At 41.2% G+C, this 18,424-nt stretch overlaps 1 non-coding gene across 1 annotated transcript; it reads right to left on the bottom strand.

Moving 5' to 3' along the window:
- Positions 1 to 13,405: 13,405 nt before the first annotated feature.
- Positions 13,406 to 13,481, bottom strand: TRNAS-GCU (transfer RNA serine (anticodon GCU)). Its single transcript has one exon. It is a non-coding gene; the product is annotated as a tRNA-Ser (tRNA).
- Between the last annotated feature and the right edge of the window lie 4,943 nt (positions 13,482 to 18,424).

Genomic DNA, 18,424 nt, shown 5'->3' with positions numbered 1-18,424 from the left:
ATCATGTTTTCAGCCTTCACAGGGTCTGGTTCAGAGAATGCAGAGACCATTATCCCATTCCGCAGAGCAGTCAACTGAAGTCTAGAGAAGAGAGCATCTGCCTCAGGTCCCATAGCAGTTCTGGCCTCCAGACTCCCATTCATTCATTAATTCATTCACTCACTAATTCACTTGAAGGGGTTCAGAATAGACTCCTTCAAGATGTGCCACTTTGGCATGCAAACTATTTTTAGCTGAAGGCATTTGAAACCCTGCAGGCTCATGAGAAACTTTTACTTCTCCCTTAAAGAATTTAAATTAGCCTGACTGGTGATAGCACAGTGGATTAAGCATTGAGCCTGAATGCTGAGGTCTCCAATTTGAAACCTGAAGTCCCTGGCTTGAGCACAGGATCACCCTTGCTCTGGTCTGATCCCTGGGCAGGGTACATATGAGAAGCAATCAGTGTTAACTAAGTGAAACAATGAGTTGATGCTTCTCTCTCCACCTCTCTTTCTCTCTCTCTCTCTCTTAAAAAAAAGTTTAAAAAAGAATTTAAATTAAGGACCTTGCCCATAATAAGAGTTATCACCAGAAATATTTCTTCTTGCCTATTTCTACGGCAGGGAAAACTTCTAATGACTGAACATCTGCTTTTCTTATTGTCCTGAAGATGACTTTCTTCCCCTCTGAAGCCCAAAGGTACTTACTTCCTTCTTTGCTCAGAATGTCACATATATCTTATTTTAATTCCCTGTCTCTGAACCTCTCAGGTATGTAGGGTTCCATGCATATGTATGGAACTAAATTTGGTCATTTTCTCTTGTTATTCTGCCTTATATTGCTATAATGATTAGACCAGCTGGAAGAACACAGAGGATAAAAATAAGTTTCTTCCCCTATTCCCCCCATACAGTCATTCAGCTATTGCTCACTAATGTGTCCTGCCTCCACTGGGCACTGGGTGTGTGTGGAGACAGAAAGCAGCAGTAACAGCAGTCTAGGTTGATGAATGTGGTGACACACATTTTATCCTAGCCTAACCCAAGAAGACTTTCTCGAGGAGGAAATATTTGAGTTTAGTCCTAAATCTTGCCAGGCATTGAAGTGGGGACAAGGAAACCATTCCCAGTCCTGGCTCTGATTCTGTTATGCTGTGCAGCCCTGGGAAAGCCTCTGCCCCTTTCTGTTCACTGTTCTAAGTTAGGGCTGATCTAGAGCCTCTTGGCATTAGGACTAACTAGCCATAACTCTGTTGCCTCTTTTTCATCAGCAGTTCTGGTCATACCCTCTGGTCTGTGAGGCCCTGTGTCTACTGTGTCCAGCCTGCTAGTTCTCCAAGAATAATGACCAATGCAATTTTGTGTGTTTTCTAATAATAATATCAAACATTTATATTAGTTGTGCCAGGCATTATTTCTAAGCATTTTACATATGTGATATAGACTGAATGGTATCTCTCCTACCCCATTCATATGTTGAAGACCTAACTTCCAATGTGATTGTATTTGGAGGTAGAATCTTTAAGGAGGTAATTGAGGTTAAATGAGCTCCTCACAGTGGAGTCCTAATCCAATAGGACTAATGCATCATAAGAAGTGACAGAGATACAAGATCAGGATGCATGCACACAAAGAAAAAACATGTGAGGCTGTAGCAAGAAGGCAGTCATCTGCAAGCCAAGGAGAGAGGCCTCACCAGAAACCAGCTCTGCCAACATTTTCATCTTGGACTTCCAGCATCCAGAACTCTGAGAAAATAAATTTCGGTTGCTTAAGCCACTCAGTCTGTACTATGGAAGCCCAGAAGACTAATGCTATATGATAATTCATTTAATCTTTACATCAACTTTGTCTTCCCCCCACTCCCACCCTAGAGCATAGCACAGTTCACTAAATATTTGCTAAATGAATGAATGATGAATACAATTTATTCAGTATCATAGGCTGCTTTTTAAAGCCTGACCACATGAGTATTTCCCCCATGTTATTACCTCTTTAAATTAACAATATGGATACATGCTAGTCATTCATGCATTCATTCAATTATCAAGCAAATGTTGAGTCCCCCTGTGTTTGAGGCATTGTGTAGGTCCTGGAGATGTAGCATTGTGTAGGTAGCAGTGAATGAAAAAACAAATAAAAAGTCCCTGCCCACGTGGAGTGCACTTGATCTATAAAAATGCCATTGCCCAGCTGTCAGACATGAGTTAACCCACTTATGTGGGAAGATTTCTTTTAATTGAAAATTCTCTGGTGAGCCTGACCAGTGGTGGTGCAATGGATAGAGTGTCAATCTGGGACACTGAGGTCCCATGTTTGAGGCCCCAAGATCACTGGCTTCAGCATGGGCTCATCTAGCTTGAGCATAGGCTTGCCACCTTGGAGTCACCAGCTTGAATATGGGATCATCGACATGATCCCAAGGTCATGGTTTATGCCCAAAGGTTGCTGGCATGAAGCTGAAGGTCACTGGCTTGAGCCCAAGGTTGCTGGCTTGAGCAAAGAGTCATTGGCTCCGCTTGAGACCTTCCAGTCAAGACATTAAGAGAAAAAGCAACTAATGAACAACAAAAGTGCCACACTCTGAGTTGATGCTTCCCATCTCTCTCCCCTTCCTGTCCCTTTCTCTTTCTCTTTCTTCAAAAAAAATTTTTTTTCTCTGATGAGCCAACCAGAGAGACACAGCAACCAGATTCCTTTCTTCTAAAAAGACCAATAAAACAACTAGTGGGCTTCTGAGATTTCCCCAGAACTATAAAAAGTCAAAGATGAAGCCTTGGGGATTTGTCTGGAATCCACAGGGTTGGGATCAAGCCACCAGCACTGGTCCTTGAGGAGACACCTGTGTATACATGTAGCACAGGGTCAGCATGTGATGGGAAATAAATCACATTTTTAAGGTTTTGCAAATAAAGCAAAAAATAATTTGAAGAAAATATAGATAAATTTTATGTTATCTTGGGGTAGGGAAAATCTTTTTAAGCACAAGAAAGAAGGCGGAAACCACAAAGGAAAAGACAGGTAGATTTGAAGATCTGACCATTTAAATGTCTGCTGTTAAAAACCACCATTAAAAAATCTAAAAGATAGCCCTGGCTGGTTTGCTCAGTGGTAGAGCGTCGGCCTGGCGTGAGGAAGTCCCAGGTTCGATTCCCGGCCAGGGCACACAGGAGAAGTGCCCATCTGCTTCTCCACCCCTCCCCCTCACCTTCCTCTCTGTCTCTCTCTTCCCCTTCCGCAGCCAAGGCTCCATTGGAGCAAAGATGGCCTGGGCGCTGGGGATGGCTCCACGGCCTCTGCCTTAGATGCTAGACTGGCTCTGGTCGCAACAGAGCGATGCCCCTGGTGGGCGTGCTGGGTGGATCCTGGTCGGGCGCATGCGGGAGTCTGTCTGACTGCCTCCCCGTTTCCAGCTTCAGAAAAATACAAAAAAAAAAAAAAAGAAAAAAAAATCTAAAAGATAAATAGATAACTTGCAAAAAAAATATTATAGGCCACAGGGGGAAAAAAAGCTTTTTTTTATAAATTGAATTTTTAGGGTGATACTAGTTAACATAATTGTACAGGTTTCAGGTGCCCAATTCTATAACACATCTTTGCACAGTGTATGGGTGTTCACTGCCCCCCATGTCAAGTCTTCGTCCATCCTCATTTATCCCACATATACCCTCCCCCTCTCCCTCCCCCTGCAATTGAGACAGACTCATGCATAAAGCAGGCTGACAGCTGGGGGGAGGGAGGTGGAATCCCAGAAAAAAGCTTTGATGCATAACTCAAATCAAGAAGACAAGCAAAGAACATGAACACCTCTCTATGTCAATCTCTGCCTAGCTATCTGAATGTCACCACCCATTTTTATGTCTCCTTCTACCAAAGACTTGAGGTGGGATCCCCCACCCCAGATATGTCACAAGGGTGCTGATCCCTGTTAGAGGAGGGAAGATTAGCATTTCATAAGCCCACATCACTCACCTGGAAGCCCCGGTCCCCATCACTATTCTCTTCACATGGAATCCATATCTGTTTTCCTGGTGACCACCTAAGCAGTTCAGCCCTGGGCCAGGCAAAATGATGACAATAAAAGCAGGGTAGATATCAGGAGAAAGTGATCCTAATAACCTGCAAACCCTTTCTGAAGGGCAGCTTGGCAAGGTGCGCCACACCTCAACAAATTCTTAACCTTTGACTACCACTGGCAGGTTTGTATAGGAATTAACACAAAGGAGAAAAAACAACAACAAGGAATTATTTGTTCACAAGAATTGTCAATGCAGTATTATTTATAATAGTGCCAATCTGGAAACTACGCGAATGTCCAATCACAAAGCTGAATTCACTTTGTACATCTGTGGAATAGTGTATGCTCTGCTGCCCATAAAAATGATAATGCAAAGATCACACAGTGACACAGAGAAACGTTCTGGCATGTGGCCAATTGAAAAACGCAGGTTATGAGTACATTCAGGCATGACCAGGTGGTGGCACAGTGGATAGATCGTCAAACTGGGATGCGGAGGACCAGGTTCAAGACCCTGAGGTCGCCAGCTTGAGTGCGGGTTCATCTGGTTTGATCAAAGCTCACCAGTGTGGACCCAAGGTCGCTGGATTGAACAAGGGGTTATTCAGTCTGCTGTAGCCTCACAGTCAAGGCACGTATGAGAAAGCAGTCAATGAACAACTAAGGTGTCACAACGAAGAATTGATGCTTCTCATCTCTCTCCCTTTCTGACTGTCTGTTCCTATGTGTCCCTCTCTCTGACCTCTGACTCTCTCTCTTTCTCTGTAAAACACACACACACACACACACACACACACACACACACACACACATTCAAGATGATTCCAATTATATTTGAAAGTATTTACATATTCATGGAAAAAATAGTGGTTATCACCAAGTGGTGAGAATAAGTTTTTTCCTTTGAATTTATTTGTATTTTCCAAATTTTCTACAATGAATAAACATTTAACAAGCAAAAGTTTATTATAATAAGAAGCCATTTCCAAAGCCCTCTCTTGGATCAGAAAGGGCTTAGGGGCTGAACAGAGACAAGCAGCTCATGGGGTGATAATCAGAGAAATCATAGTGGTGTTCCCTCCCACCCAGGATGAACTGCAGAGTATGAGTAGAGATCAGTGTTACCAGACTCTTCCCCCTTTGGTCTCTTGGCATCTTCCCCCTCTCTGGTGGCCATTAGAGGTCCACATTGAACTGGGACTGAGGAGAGATGTCAAGGCTGGAGGCGACCTTGAGGACCTTCAGAGTGGCTCATGCCATCCCAGGGAGGTGTTAGAGAAGGAGGGGACCAGGGCAGAGGCAGACCCTTTTAGAAGTGGTGGAAGGAGAAACTCCTTTTTTTTAAAATTCATTTTAGAGAGGAGAGAGAGTGAGAGAAGGGGGGGGGGAGGCAGGAAGCAACAACTCCCATATGTGCCTTGACTGGACGAGAGCAGGGATTTGAACCAGTGACCTCAGCGTTCCAGGTTGATGCTTTATCTACTGTGCCACCACAGATCATGCCAGAAGAAGAAACTCTTGAGGAGGGTCCGGGTGCCAAGGAACTCAAAGGAGAACGTTTCCAGAAGAGGATGGTGCATCTCCTGGAGGCGGGCAGGATGCTTCCCATTCTCAGAGCTCGTGACAGGGAACCGAAATGTCAATGCCTAAAGCAGTGGTTCTCAAACTTTTTGAATTCAGGGTGCATTTAAAATCCTACAAATATTTCTTCTAAGATGCTTATGGTTTCACGGCTTACATTTAAGTCTTTTATCCATTTTGAGTTTATTTTTGTGAATGGTGTAAGTTGGTGGTCTAGTTTCATTTTTTTGCAGGTAGCTGTCCAATTTTCCCAACACCATTTATTAAAGAGGCTGTCTTTACCCCATTGTATTTCCTTACCTCCTTGGTCAAATATTAGTTGTCCATAGAGCTGTGGGTTTATTTCTGGGTTCTCTGTTCTGTTCCATTGATATATATGCCTGTTCTTATGCCAGTACCAGGCTGTTTTGAGTACAATGGCCTTGTAGTATAACTTGATATCAGGAAGTGTGATACCTCCCACTTTATTCTTCTTTTTTAAGATTGCTGAGGCTATTCGTGTTCTTTTTTGGTTCCATATAAATTTTTGGAATATGTGATCTATATCTTTGAAGTATGTCATTGGTATTTTTATCAGTATTGCATTGAATTTATAGATTGCTTTGGGTAATATAGACATTTTAATGATGTTTATTCTTTCTAACCATGAGCATGGTATATGCTTCCACTTGTTTGTATCTTCCTTGATTTCTTTTATCAATGTTTTATAATTTTCCGAGTACAAGTATTTAGTCTTCTTGGTTAAATTTACTCCTAGGTACTTTATGTTTTTAGTTGTAATAGTGAAGGGGATTGTTTCTTTAATTTCTCTTTCTGACTGTTCATTGTTGGCGTATAAAAATGCCTCTGATTTCTGAGTATTAATTTTATATCCTACCAATTTGCTGAATTCATTTATCAGGTCCAGTAGTTTTTTGACTGAGACTTTAGGGTTTTCTATATATGATATCATATCATCTGCAAATAATGATAGTTTTACTTCTTCTTTTCCAACTTGAATGCCTTTTATTTCTTTTTCTTGTCTGATTGTTGAGGCTAGGACTTCCAGGACTATGTTGAATAAGAGTGGTGAAAGGGGGCACCCCTGCCTTGTTCCTGATCTTAAGGGGATTGCTTTTAATTTTTGCCCATTGAGTATGATGTTGGCTGTGGGTTTGTCATAGATGGCTTTCATCATGTTCAGGTATGTTCCCTTTATTCCCACTTTGCTGAGAGTTTTGATCATAAATGGGTGCTGGATTTTATCAAATGCTTTTTCTGCATCTATTGAAATTATCATGTGGTTTTTCTCCTTCCTTTCATTTATGTGATGAATAACATTGATAGATTTGCGAATATTGTACCAGCCTTGCCTCCCCAGAATAAATCCCACTTGATCATGGTGTATAATTTTTTTTATATATTGTTGGATCCAGTTTGTTAATATTTTGTTGAAGATTTTAGCATCTATATTCATCAGAGATATTGGCCTATAATTTTCTTTCTTTGTGTTCTCTTTGCCTGGTTTTGGAATCAGAATTATGCTGGCCTCATAAAAGGAGCTTGGAAGTCTTCCTTCTTCTTGAATTTTTTGAAATAGCTTGAGAAGGATAGGAGTTAGTTCTTCTTTGAATATTTGGTAGAATTCACTTGTGAAGCCATCAGACCCCGGACTTTTCTTTGTTGGGAGTTTTTTTGATAACTGTTTCAATCCCATTTGGTGTAATCGGTCTGTTTTAGGTTTTCTGATTCTTCCATATTGATTTTTGGAAGATTGTATGTTTCAAGGACTTTGTCCATTTCATCTAGGTTGTCTAGTTTTTTGGCATACAGTTCTTCATAGTATTTTCTTACAATATTTTGTATTTCTGTTGTGTCAGTTGTTATTTCTCCACTCTCATTTCTAATTTTATTTATTTGAGTCCTCTCTCTTTTTTTCTTGGTGAGTCTAGTTAAAGGTTCATCAATCTTGTTTACCTTTTCAAAGAACCAGCTTCTAGTTTCATTGATCCTCTGTATTGTTTCTTTAGCCTCTATGTCATTTATTTCTGCTCTGATCTCTATTATTTTCTTCCTTCTATTAGCTCTGGGCTTTACTTGCTGTTCTTTTTCTAGTTCTTTTAGATGCAGCGTTAAGTTGTTTATTTGAGCTTTTTCTAGTTTCTTAAAGTGTGCCTGTAGTGCTATGAACTTCCCTCTCAGCACTGCTTTTGCTGTGTCCCATAAATTTTGAGTTATTGTATGCTCATTGTCATTTGTTTCTAGGAATTTTTTTATTTCTTTTTTGATCTCATTCTTAATCTATTTGTTATTTAACAACCTGCTATTTAGTTTCCATGTGTTTGAGAATTTTTGAGCTTTTCTGTTTTGGTTCTGACATCACTCTGAGCAATATATTTGCTGATTTATCTCCACGGGGAAGTGAAATAAAAGATAGGATAAAGAAATAGAACTATATCAAACTAAAAAGTTTTTGCACAGCTAAAGACAATAAGAACAGAATAAAAAGACAAACTACACAATGGGAGAACATATTTGACAAAATGTCTGATAAGGGGTTAATAACCAAAATTTATAAAGAACTTGTAAATCTCAACACCAGGAAGACAAACAGTCCAATCCAAAAATGGTCAAAAGAAATGAATAGACACTTCTCCAAAGAGGACATACAGATGGCCAATAAGCATATGAAAACACGCTCAACATCATTAATCATTAGAGAAATGCAAATTAAAACCACAATGAGATATCACCTCACACCAGTTAGAATGGCGCTCATCAACAAAACAACACAGAATAAGTGCTGGGAGGATGTGGAGAAAAGGGAACCCTTTTGCACTGCTGGTGGGAATGCAGACTGGTACAGCCTCTGTGGAAAACAGTATGGAGATTCCTCAAAAAATTAAAACTTGAACTGTCTTTTGACCCAGCTATCCCATTGTTAGGAATATACCCCAAGAATACCATAGACCTGCTCCAAAAGGAGAAATCCACCCCCGTGTTTGTGGTAGCATTGTTCACAATAGCGAAGATCTGAAAACAGCCCAAGTGTCCATCAGAGGACGAGTGGATGAAAAAGCTTGGTACATATATACTATGGAATACTAATCAGCCATAAGAAATGATGACATTGGATCATTTACAATAACATGGATGGACCTTGATAACATTATACGGAGTGAAATAAGTAAATCAGAAAAAACTAAGAACTATATGAATCCATACATAGATGGGACATAAAAATGAGACTCAGAGACATGGACAAAAATGTGATGGTAATGGGGGGTGGGGGGTGAGGGGGGATGGGGCGAGGAAGGAGAGAGGGGTTGGGGGGAGGGGAGGGGCACAAAGAAAACCAGATAAAAGGTGATGGAAGACAATTTGACTTTGGGTGAGTGGTATACAGCATAATCAAATGTCAAAATAATCTGGAGATGTTTTCTCTCAACATATGTACTCTGATTTATCAATGTCACTGCCTTAAATTAAATTTAAAAATTAAAAAAATCCTACAAATAATTGTAGGCACACTATATACAAATTTATGAGAAATGTTATAATAATTAAGTCAAACATTAAAGAAAAAAAAAGAAAAAAATATTAAAGTAAAAAATATAAATTCCAAGCGTGCTTTTATGGTAATTAAACAAAATAAATGCAACAAAATTACATTTATTCTGACATTAAATAACATTTTCATGTTACATTTTTTGAGTTATGCTTTTTAGAATTTATAAAAAAGAGGGTTAAAAAAATTAAAAACCGACAAAAAGTTATCTTTTTATATATATATAGATATATACTTAGGAAGATTTAGTAAATTTGGCAGGTCTCAGGGCGAATGTGTTAAGTTTTTTCATTCTTGTGTTTATGAGAAACATGAGCCTGATGTGTCCTAGCGATTTCTTCAATGTTTGGGCATATATTTGAAAGGCAAACTCTCATTTCCTTGTCAATACATTGAAGAATTCCTCTCTTTTTTACTCTTAATTGTGTTGAGTGCAGAAAGCCCCCACCATACATATCATCTTAACTTTACAACAAACAAAAGATAAAAGAAACTTGCCTGCAGTCTCTCCCGAGAACATGGGGGGTAGTGTAAACAATCCAGCACCACAGCTTAATAGCCTTTTGCAACCTATTCAAGCAAGTGAGGTGGAGGGTTAGGCAGACTGTCAGTTTATATTCCGGGGATCAGGAACCTTTTTGGCTGAGAGAGCCATGAATGCCACATATTTAAAAATGTAATTCTGTGAGAGCCATACAACGATCCATGTACGTTACACATTATCCAATAAAAATTTGGTGTTGTCCCAGAGGACAGCTGTGATTGGCTCCAGCCACCCGCAACCATGAACATGAGCGATAGGAAATGAATGGATTATAATACATGAGAATGTTTTAATTTTTAACATTTTTTTTTATTAAAGATTTGTCTGAGATCCAGATGCAACCATCAAAAGAGCCACATCTGGCTCGCGAGCCATAGGTTCCCAACCCCTGTTATAGCCAATTTCCCACCTCTGTCCCTCAACAATCTAAACTCCAAAAACCCTGTTGGTTTTTTCGTCCCCAACAGGCACATATTTCTCTGGAATACCATAGGGCGCAACTACAAATCTTCTAGGGCGCACCAGTGCACCCTGGCGCACACTTTGAGAACCACTGGCTTAAGGCATGGAAAACAAAGCAGTGCTTTGGGAGAGCACCATCGGGGCCAGGAAAGAAGCCAAACACAACCCAAAAACACCCCAAAGTTGGGGATGACCATTGGCTAGAAATCTGTCCTTACACAGAAAGGCCAGCTGGGTGGGGGTAGAGACACCTGGGCCAGCTGTCCTGTCCTCTCTAACCCTACAGAGGCCCAGGGAGGGGCAGAGGCTTTCTCAAGGTCTCACAGCAAATTAAGAGGAAGACCAAACCAAAACTCAGGCATTCTGACTCCTAGCCTAAAGTACCAATCCATTACCCCTAGGGAGAATTTTTTAAAAAATTAAAAACATAAATAATGCCTTTAAATATATCAATTATTTAAAACTAGTATATAAAAACATTACCTGTCATCCAATTCAATTTATTTATGAGGTAAATATAGAGAGAATTCCAAAACTTGACATGACATCACATTTTTTACAAAATGTTTATTTCATTGATTTTAGAGAGAGAGAAAGAGGAAGAGAGAAACAGGAACATTGATCTGTCCCTGTATGTGCCTTGACCAGGAATTGAACCAGCAACCTCTGTGCTTCAGAACAATGCTCTAACTAAGCTATCCAACCAAGGCAACATCAAATTTTTGAACAACTAAAAAAATATAGGCCAATATCAGATATAAATATAAGTACAACAATTTTATATGAAACTTTAACAGATGGATTAAATGTTAAAGTTTTGGAATTCTGCTGAAATAAAACAGAGAAGCTGTGTCCAAGGAGCCAGGCTGACATGGAGAAGAGCCAGCGCACTGACACGTAAACATTTGTTGAGCCTCATCCAGGTGCAATTGCATGGTGAGCTTATAGTCTACTTCCAGCAATTCTAAGATATAAGAATTATTTATTGTTATCGGAGATAATAAGAAACATCTCAGCAGCAGCTTCTCCGGAAATGCTGCCCTCACTATGCACTCCACTCCACTGGGGACAGGGAAGAAGAAACTCCCCTCTACTTTCTTTTTTTTTTTTTTTTTTTCATTTTTCTGAAGCTGGAAACGGGGAGAGACAGTCAGACAGACTCCCGCATGCACCCGGCTGGGATCCACCCGGCACGCCCACCAGGGGCGACGCTCTGCCCACCAGGGGGCGATGCTCTGCCCCTCCGGGGCGTCGCCATGTTGCGACCAGAGCCACTCTAGCGCCTGAGGCAGAGGCCACAGAGCCATCCCCAGCGCCCGGGCCATCTTTGCTCCAATGGAGCCCTGGCTGCGGGAGGGGAAGAGAGAGACAGAGAGGAAAGCGCGGCGGAGGGGTGGAGAAGCAAATGGGCGCTTCTCCTGTGTGCCCTGGCCGGGAATCGAACCCGGGTCCTCCGCACGCTAGGCCGACGCTCTACCGCTGAGCCAACCGGCCAGGGCCCCTCTACTTTCCTAGATTCTTTCAGCCAGGAAAAAGCCAGTGGATACAGTGTCGACCTGGAACGCTGAGGTCACTGGTTCAAAATCCTGGGCTTGCCTGGTCAAGACACATATGGGAGTTGATGCTTCCTCCTTCTCCAATCTCTCTCTCTCTCTCTCTCTCTCTCTCTCTCTCTTCTCTAAAATGAATAAATTTTTAAAAATCTGAAAAAAAAATATTTAAAAACCCACAAGACAGATTAATAGAACAACCAAATTTAACTTCATATATGTTCATGGAACCTCACATACATGAGACAGAGACCCCACATGCAAGAGAGGTTCAGAGACAGGGAGTTAAATTGAGATTTATGTGACATTCTGAGCTAAGAAGGAGCTAAGATGCCCTTGGGCTTCAGAGGGAAGGAGTTCATCTGCGGGACACTGAGAAGAGAAGACATTCAGTCATTAAATTTTTCCCTGCCATACAGATAGGCAAGAAGAAATATTTCTGGTGATAACTCTTATTATCAGCAAGGCCCTTAATTTAAATTCTTTAAGAGGTAAAAGTTCCTCATGAGCCCTCAGGGTCTTGAATGCCTTTAGCTCAAAATAATTCACATGCCAAAGTGGCACATTTTGGGGAGGCTTGTTATGAACCTCTTCACCATCCACAACTTTGCAATAGGAGCTGTCGTGTTCACACAGTGGGACTGTGTCCCTGGCTCACTGATTTATCTAGGTGACCAATAACTGGCCCAAGAGGTGGACCCATCTGAATTCTTCCCTGGGAATTTGGAATTAGAATTTTAGTCCTTTTATGCAGACAGTGCATATGTGCAGAGAACATAAAGAATGAAGCGAATACGCCTAAAGAAGCAGAGATGAGAAACAGAGGCTTGCATTGCTGATTTCTCTATAGGGCCATTGAGGGGTGGAGGAAGTCAGTTCAAAATAACCAGACTAGAAGAGGGCTCAGGCCCAACTATATCGTATCTCAAAACAAATCTCAGGTAAAGATTTTCAGCCAGTCCACGATGGAGTCTGAACTTGTGATGGCCCTCATTTCTGATGGCACCTCTCTCCCTGAATCCAGTGTGTTCAGAGGCCCAGCTGCATTCTTGCATTTGGAGCATATGAGATGCTCCCCAGTGACCCTCTAATCAATCCTTAGCTTGCTTTAGCAACTGCTTGCGGTTGCTTGTGCTAATATACATAATTTTGCAAATGAAGATATTGAGGCTTAGAAAGCTGAAGTAACTTGCCTGAGAACCTGCAGCTGGTCTAAGATTTGAACCGAGCCATCAAATTCCCAAGCCTGTATTCTTTCCATCTACCTATTAATGGAAAAATTGGCAATAATCTTATAAAGAGAAATCCACAAAAATTCAACATTGTTTCTCAATGAAATCTCTTAAAATTAGGAATCTAGGATTTCTTATGTAAAAAAAAAAAGGAAAGAGTTAATTTCTGGTTTTTTGTTTATTTTAATTAAGTGAGAGGAGGAAAGGCAGAGACAGACTCCTGCATGTGCCCCCAACTAGGATCCACCTGGCAAGCCTTCTAAGGGGTGATGCTCTGCCCATCTGGGCCATTGCTCAACAATTAAGCTATTCTTAGTGCCTGAGGCAGAGACCACAGAGCCATCCTCAGCTCTCAGGGCCAACTTGCTCCAATCGAGCCATGGCTGCAGAAGGAGTAGAGAGAGAGAGAGAGAGAAAGAGACAGAGAGGGAGAGAGAGAGAGAGAAGTGAGATGGGGAGGGGTGGAGAAGCAGATGGGCACTTCTCCGTGTGCCCTGGCTGGGAATCGAACCTGGGACATCCACACAGCAGGCCGACGCTCTACCACTGAGCCAACCAGCCAGGGCTGAGTTAATTTCTTGGGAAGAGAAAATTTGAATTCAGGAGACTGTTTGTTTGTTTATTTATTTATTTTTTATTTTAGGAGCCGGTCTATTTTTTTAGTGGGAAAATATGGCAAGTGGAAGCCTAGCACCAACCTTTCCTCTCCTCCCTGAAGCCATTACATCCTCACTGTGGTTTGTGTGGGGGCAAACCTAAAGGGAAGGAAAGATAGTAACACCCACCACAAATTCGCAGTGACAATAGCAGGAAATCCACCCAAAATACCAGTGTGTCCCGTGTATGTGTCTGTATGACTCCAATTTCATTCAAAAGAATTTCAAAAATATATTTTTAACTTGTAGAATGAAAACTCCTGAACAAGGAGAAGGTAATGGAATATAAAACACCCAGAACGGACAGGCTGGGCCAAGTGCCCGATGAAGAGAGGACAGTCTGACAAGGTGAATTCCCAGAGACCGTGGGGGTAAGGAGTGAAGGATGACTCAGCCACCAACACCTATGGAGAGTCAGACCGAAACCAACAGGACCACCCTCTCCATGTAGGAGAGGTCTAATACTCGTCATCTCTTCCACTCAGTACTCATACTGATATCTGCTCAGCCATCTGGCTTGAAGGTGACACAGTAGAAGTCAGGTATTGTAGAAGTTTAACATGAAAAAGAAATCGTGAAGCAGATATAAATATCCGCAGGACCCATTCTGGTGGAGAATTGTGGACAATTTCCCCTAGCACAGTCTTTTCTGAGTCATCTTGGGCCTTTGGGAGTAGAGGGGATGGCTTCTAAACTGTGCCCTGAGGGAAGATGAGGAAGGTTCCTTCGGGGGAGAGGGGCAGAGAACTGCATGTAAGGTTAGGAAGGAGCACTGGGCAGACAGGTCCTCTGTCCAGGCCCCTCTGTTCCCTGTGGCCCCTTTTGTGGGCACTGCCCCACAACGTGCCCACTTTCAGCACCCCTTCCTCCTTGGACCCTTCCGTTTCCATCACCATGTCCCTCACAGGCCAGCCCTCCCAGCCAGAGCAGAAGTTCAATGCCTCCAGCCAGCCACAAGAGCCCAAGGCCTGGTATTGCTGAACCTCCTGCCATATTAACCACAACTCTCTCCTCATGGTCTCTACTTCACTTGGTGTTTCTCCTCCCATGAGACCAGTTTCCCGGGTTCTTCGGCTGGAAGGACCATGTCCCTCCTGTCCCACCCCATGTTCCAAATCAGACTTGTCTTTCCAAGGCAAGCACAGATGGTCCGACAGGGGAGAGACCACTCATATTTCTCTGGGACAGGGAGTGCATGCCGATCAGTCCTCCTGCTGTGGGTGCTCAAGCTGAGTTCTGCCTCCATTGGAGACGAAAGAGAGAAAGAGGAGGAAAGACCCCAGGTGAGTATCGAGAGGGTAGGAGCTCCAAGAGAGGCAACTAAAACTTCTGTACTAAACAGAAGTCTTAGTAAGGGGCTGAGTATTTATTAAATGTGAAAATAAGTAAGTATAACAAAATACACAGGAAAAGTTTTCATTCACAAAAGCAACAAAAATAGAAAATAATTGGAAATTAACAAGATACCTTCAGGACCTAAATGAAGAACACTCTAAAACTTTATAGAAGGATGTAAAAGAAGACTTCAGCAAATGAAGAGATGAACTATATTTCAGAATTAAAATACTAAATATTACAAAAATGTCAATTGTCCCCAAAGTTATGTTTCTATTTAATGCAATCTCAAATTTTTTTTTGTTAAGGGAAAGATAGTAAGACAGACTCCCGCAAGTGCCCGGACTAGGATCCACCCAATAACTCCTAGTGAGAGAGTCACATCATCTAGTGATGATGCTCAAACTGAGCTATCCTCAGCGCCTGAGGCTGATGCTTGGAACAATCAAGCCACTGGCTGAGGGAAGAGAAGAGAGAGAGAAAGGGGAGAGGGAGGAGAGAAGCAGATGGTTGACTCTCTTGTGTGCCCTGACCGGAAAGGAACCTAGGATATCCATATACTGGGCCAATGCTGTATCCACTGAGCAAACCAGCCAGGGCCGCAATCTCAATTTTAAACTTAACAAAATAAATTTAAATTCAATTTGAAGGATATGCATTTATAATACTGGTCAAGAGATATTTTGGAAAGGAAAACAATAATAAAAATTAAAATGCCACAATAAATAATTAATAAATAAAAAAATTATGTCTGTGATACCAGCACAGAAACAAATAGACAAATTGATTAGAAGCTCAAAAACTAAATGAAAATACTACATGAAATTTAAAAATTTTGGTATATTTCTTTTTTTTTCTTCTTTTTTTTATTTATTCATTTTAGAGAGGAGAGGGAGAGACAGAGAGAGAGAGAGAGAAGAGACAGAGAGAGAAAATGGGGGGAGGAGCTGGAAGCATCAACTCCCATATGTGCCTTGACCAGGCAAGCCCAGGGTTTCGAACCGGCGACCTCAGCATTTCCAGGTTGACACTTTATCCACTGCGCCACCACAGGTCAGGAAATTTAAAAATTTTGCAACCCCCAAATATTTCATACAAGGAGCTCTTAAAAATATATTTAATAAAACATCCCAAAGATGACTAAGCAATACCAGAAAAGAAAAAGGACAAATGGCTAATAAACACAAAAAATAGTCAATATTACAACTAATTAAAGAAAAATTCAATAAAAATAAGGTGCCTGACCTGTGGTGGCACAGTGGATAAAATGTCAACCTGGAATACTGAGGTCGCTGGTTCGAAACCCTGAGCTTGCCTGGTCAAGGCACGTATGAGAAACAACTACTACTGTGAGTTTATGCTTCCTGCTACCCCCCTTCCACCTTTCTCTCTTTCTCACTTCTCTCTAAAATCAATAAATAAAATCTTTTAAAAAATAAATAAAATAAAAATAAGGTACATTTTTTTCTATCAATTACCAAAGTTTAAAACATGATAATAGATTCTATTGGAAGGAATGAGGACATGGGTTTTGATCAGCCTTTTGGGAGTGAGAGGGCAATTTGGCAAAATGTACAGTATTTTAAGTGAGCATGTTCAATCCAGCAGTTCCATTTCTAGGAATTTGTCTTTAGGACGAAAGGTGCAGAAATAGCTATAGTATGAATATTCAAAAATGTTTAGCATGATGTTACCTAAAGTGTAAAAAATTCAAAGCAACTTTATTATCAACAATAATGGCTTAAATAAATACACATGAGAGAAAATACTTTGTGGCCATTAAAAATAATGGCATGAGACAATATATATTGTTAATGTCAGAAAATGGTTACATTGCATTAAGTGAAAACAGTTATTAAATCCATTCTTCTAAAAATTTTTAATAAAATTGTGAACTGGAATGTCAAGTGTAATTGCAATTGAAAAAAAAAAAAAAAAAAAAGAAGGCCCTGGCAGGTTTGGCTCAGTGGATAGAGCATTGGCCCAGTGTATGGACGTCCCGGGTTCCATTCCCAGTCAGGGCACAAAAAGAAGTGACCATCTGCTTCTCTCCCCCTCTTTCTCCCCCTTCTGTTTCTCTTCCCTTCTAGCTTCCCTTCAAGTCCGAGCGTCGGTCTTGGCTCTGAAGATAGCTCAGTTGATTCGATCATCATCGACCCCTGACGGGGGTTACTGGGTGGATCTCTGTCAGGGCACATGCAGTAGTCTCTCTTTCTCCCCTACCCTCACTTTAAAAAAATAAGAAGATATGGTTGGAAGAGTGTCAAGAAAGACACAAACTGACATGTCAAAAATAAGTGATTGCCTCTGAGTTTGGGATTCATGGTGGTTATTGTAGTCCTTTTTGATGCTTTTCTAAGTTTTTCAAACTTTTTGTAATAAATGTATATTACATTTGTGGCCAGAATGAAAACCCCAAAAGTAATCTTTTTTTTTCTTCAAAGAATGCAAATAGAGACATATGTAATAGGTGGCTTTTTAAAAAAAGGATTTTTTTTCTTTTTTTTCTTTTTGTAAATGCATTGCCCACTGCTGTAGAGAAGACAGGCTGGATGGGGGTGAGCTGGATCCTCTGGAAATGGAGGTGAGGGGACACAGGGTTTCCCCCACCAGCGGAAGTTGGTGTGGCATCTAGATGACACAGATGTGAGCAGTGGGAGGAAAGCAAAAGGAACATCTTAAAGGTTTTTCTCTAATATTCTTTGCCACAAAATCATATTGATCCTGATTACAGTGTCTTTTCCATGAGTCAGTGTCCTCTGATCCACAGATGTGTCAGAGGCCCAGGCTTCCCCTGAGCACCCAGGACAGACAGACCCCTGTTGCCTTTTTGGAAACTGGGTTTCAGAATTGGTCACTCATTATTTGATCACTGTTCACTTTCATTTACCAAATGTCACTTTAGGCTCCTTCTAACATCCAGGCAATGTAGCCATGGTCTTTACCCACAATTTGAACTATTATAGAATGCCATCCAGCCAAGTTCAAGCTAAGTCTTTCTTTCAGGGAGACCTCAGGTCCCACAGTCAAGCATGGATAGAACTTGCCCTTGGGAATCAGAGTGATGGTCTGTGCATGCTGACTGTCCTATATATGCCTTCTTTAACTTGTGTGGATGGAGTTCAGGGCTGAGGTTTGTCTCTTTGTGGCATGGACTAAGAAACAACACAGCTCAGAAGGAGGTTAATACATCAAAATATTATAACACATGCAATGGCTTGGCACCAACTCATTTGGCTTCTCCCAACCCAGGTACCACTATCATCCTAAGGTACCTGGGTTGGGAGAATGACCATGTTCATGCCCTCTCCTTTCAATTTCTTCTGTTACCTAATTTCTTTTATTTTAATTTCCTTTTTAATTTTTTTTTAAAATTTATTCATTTTAGAGAGGAGAGAGAGAGAGAGAGAGAGAGAGAGAAAGGGGGAAGGAGCAGGAAGCATCAACTCCCATATGTGCCTTGACCAAACAAGCCCAGGGTTTTGAACCGGCAACCTCAGCGTTCCAGGTTGATGCTT

Source organism: Saccopteryx leptura, chromosome 6 (assembly GCF_036850995.1).
Source record: "Saccopteryx leptura isolate mSacLep1 chromosome 6, mSacLep1_pri_phased_curated, whole genome shotgun sequence".
Classification (NCBI taxonomy): domain Eukaryota; kingdom Metazoa; phylum Chordata; class Mammalia; order Chiroptera; family Emballonuridae; genus Saccopteryx; species Saccopteryx leptura.
Note: the sequence above shows the minus strand (reverse complement) of the source record. Positions and strands in the feature narration are given on the sequence as shown.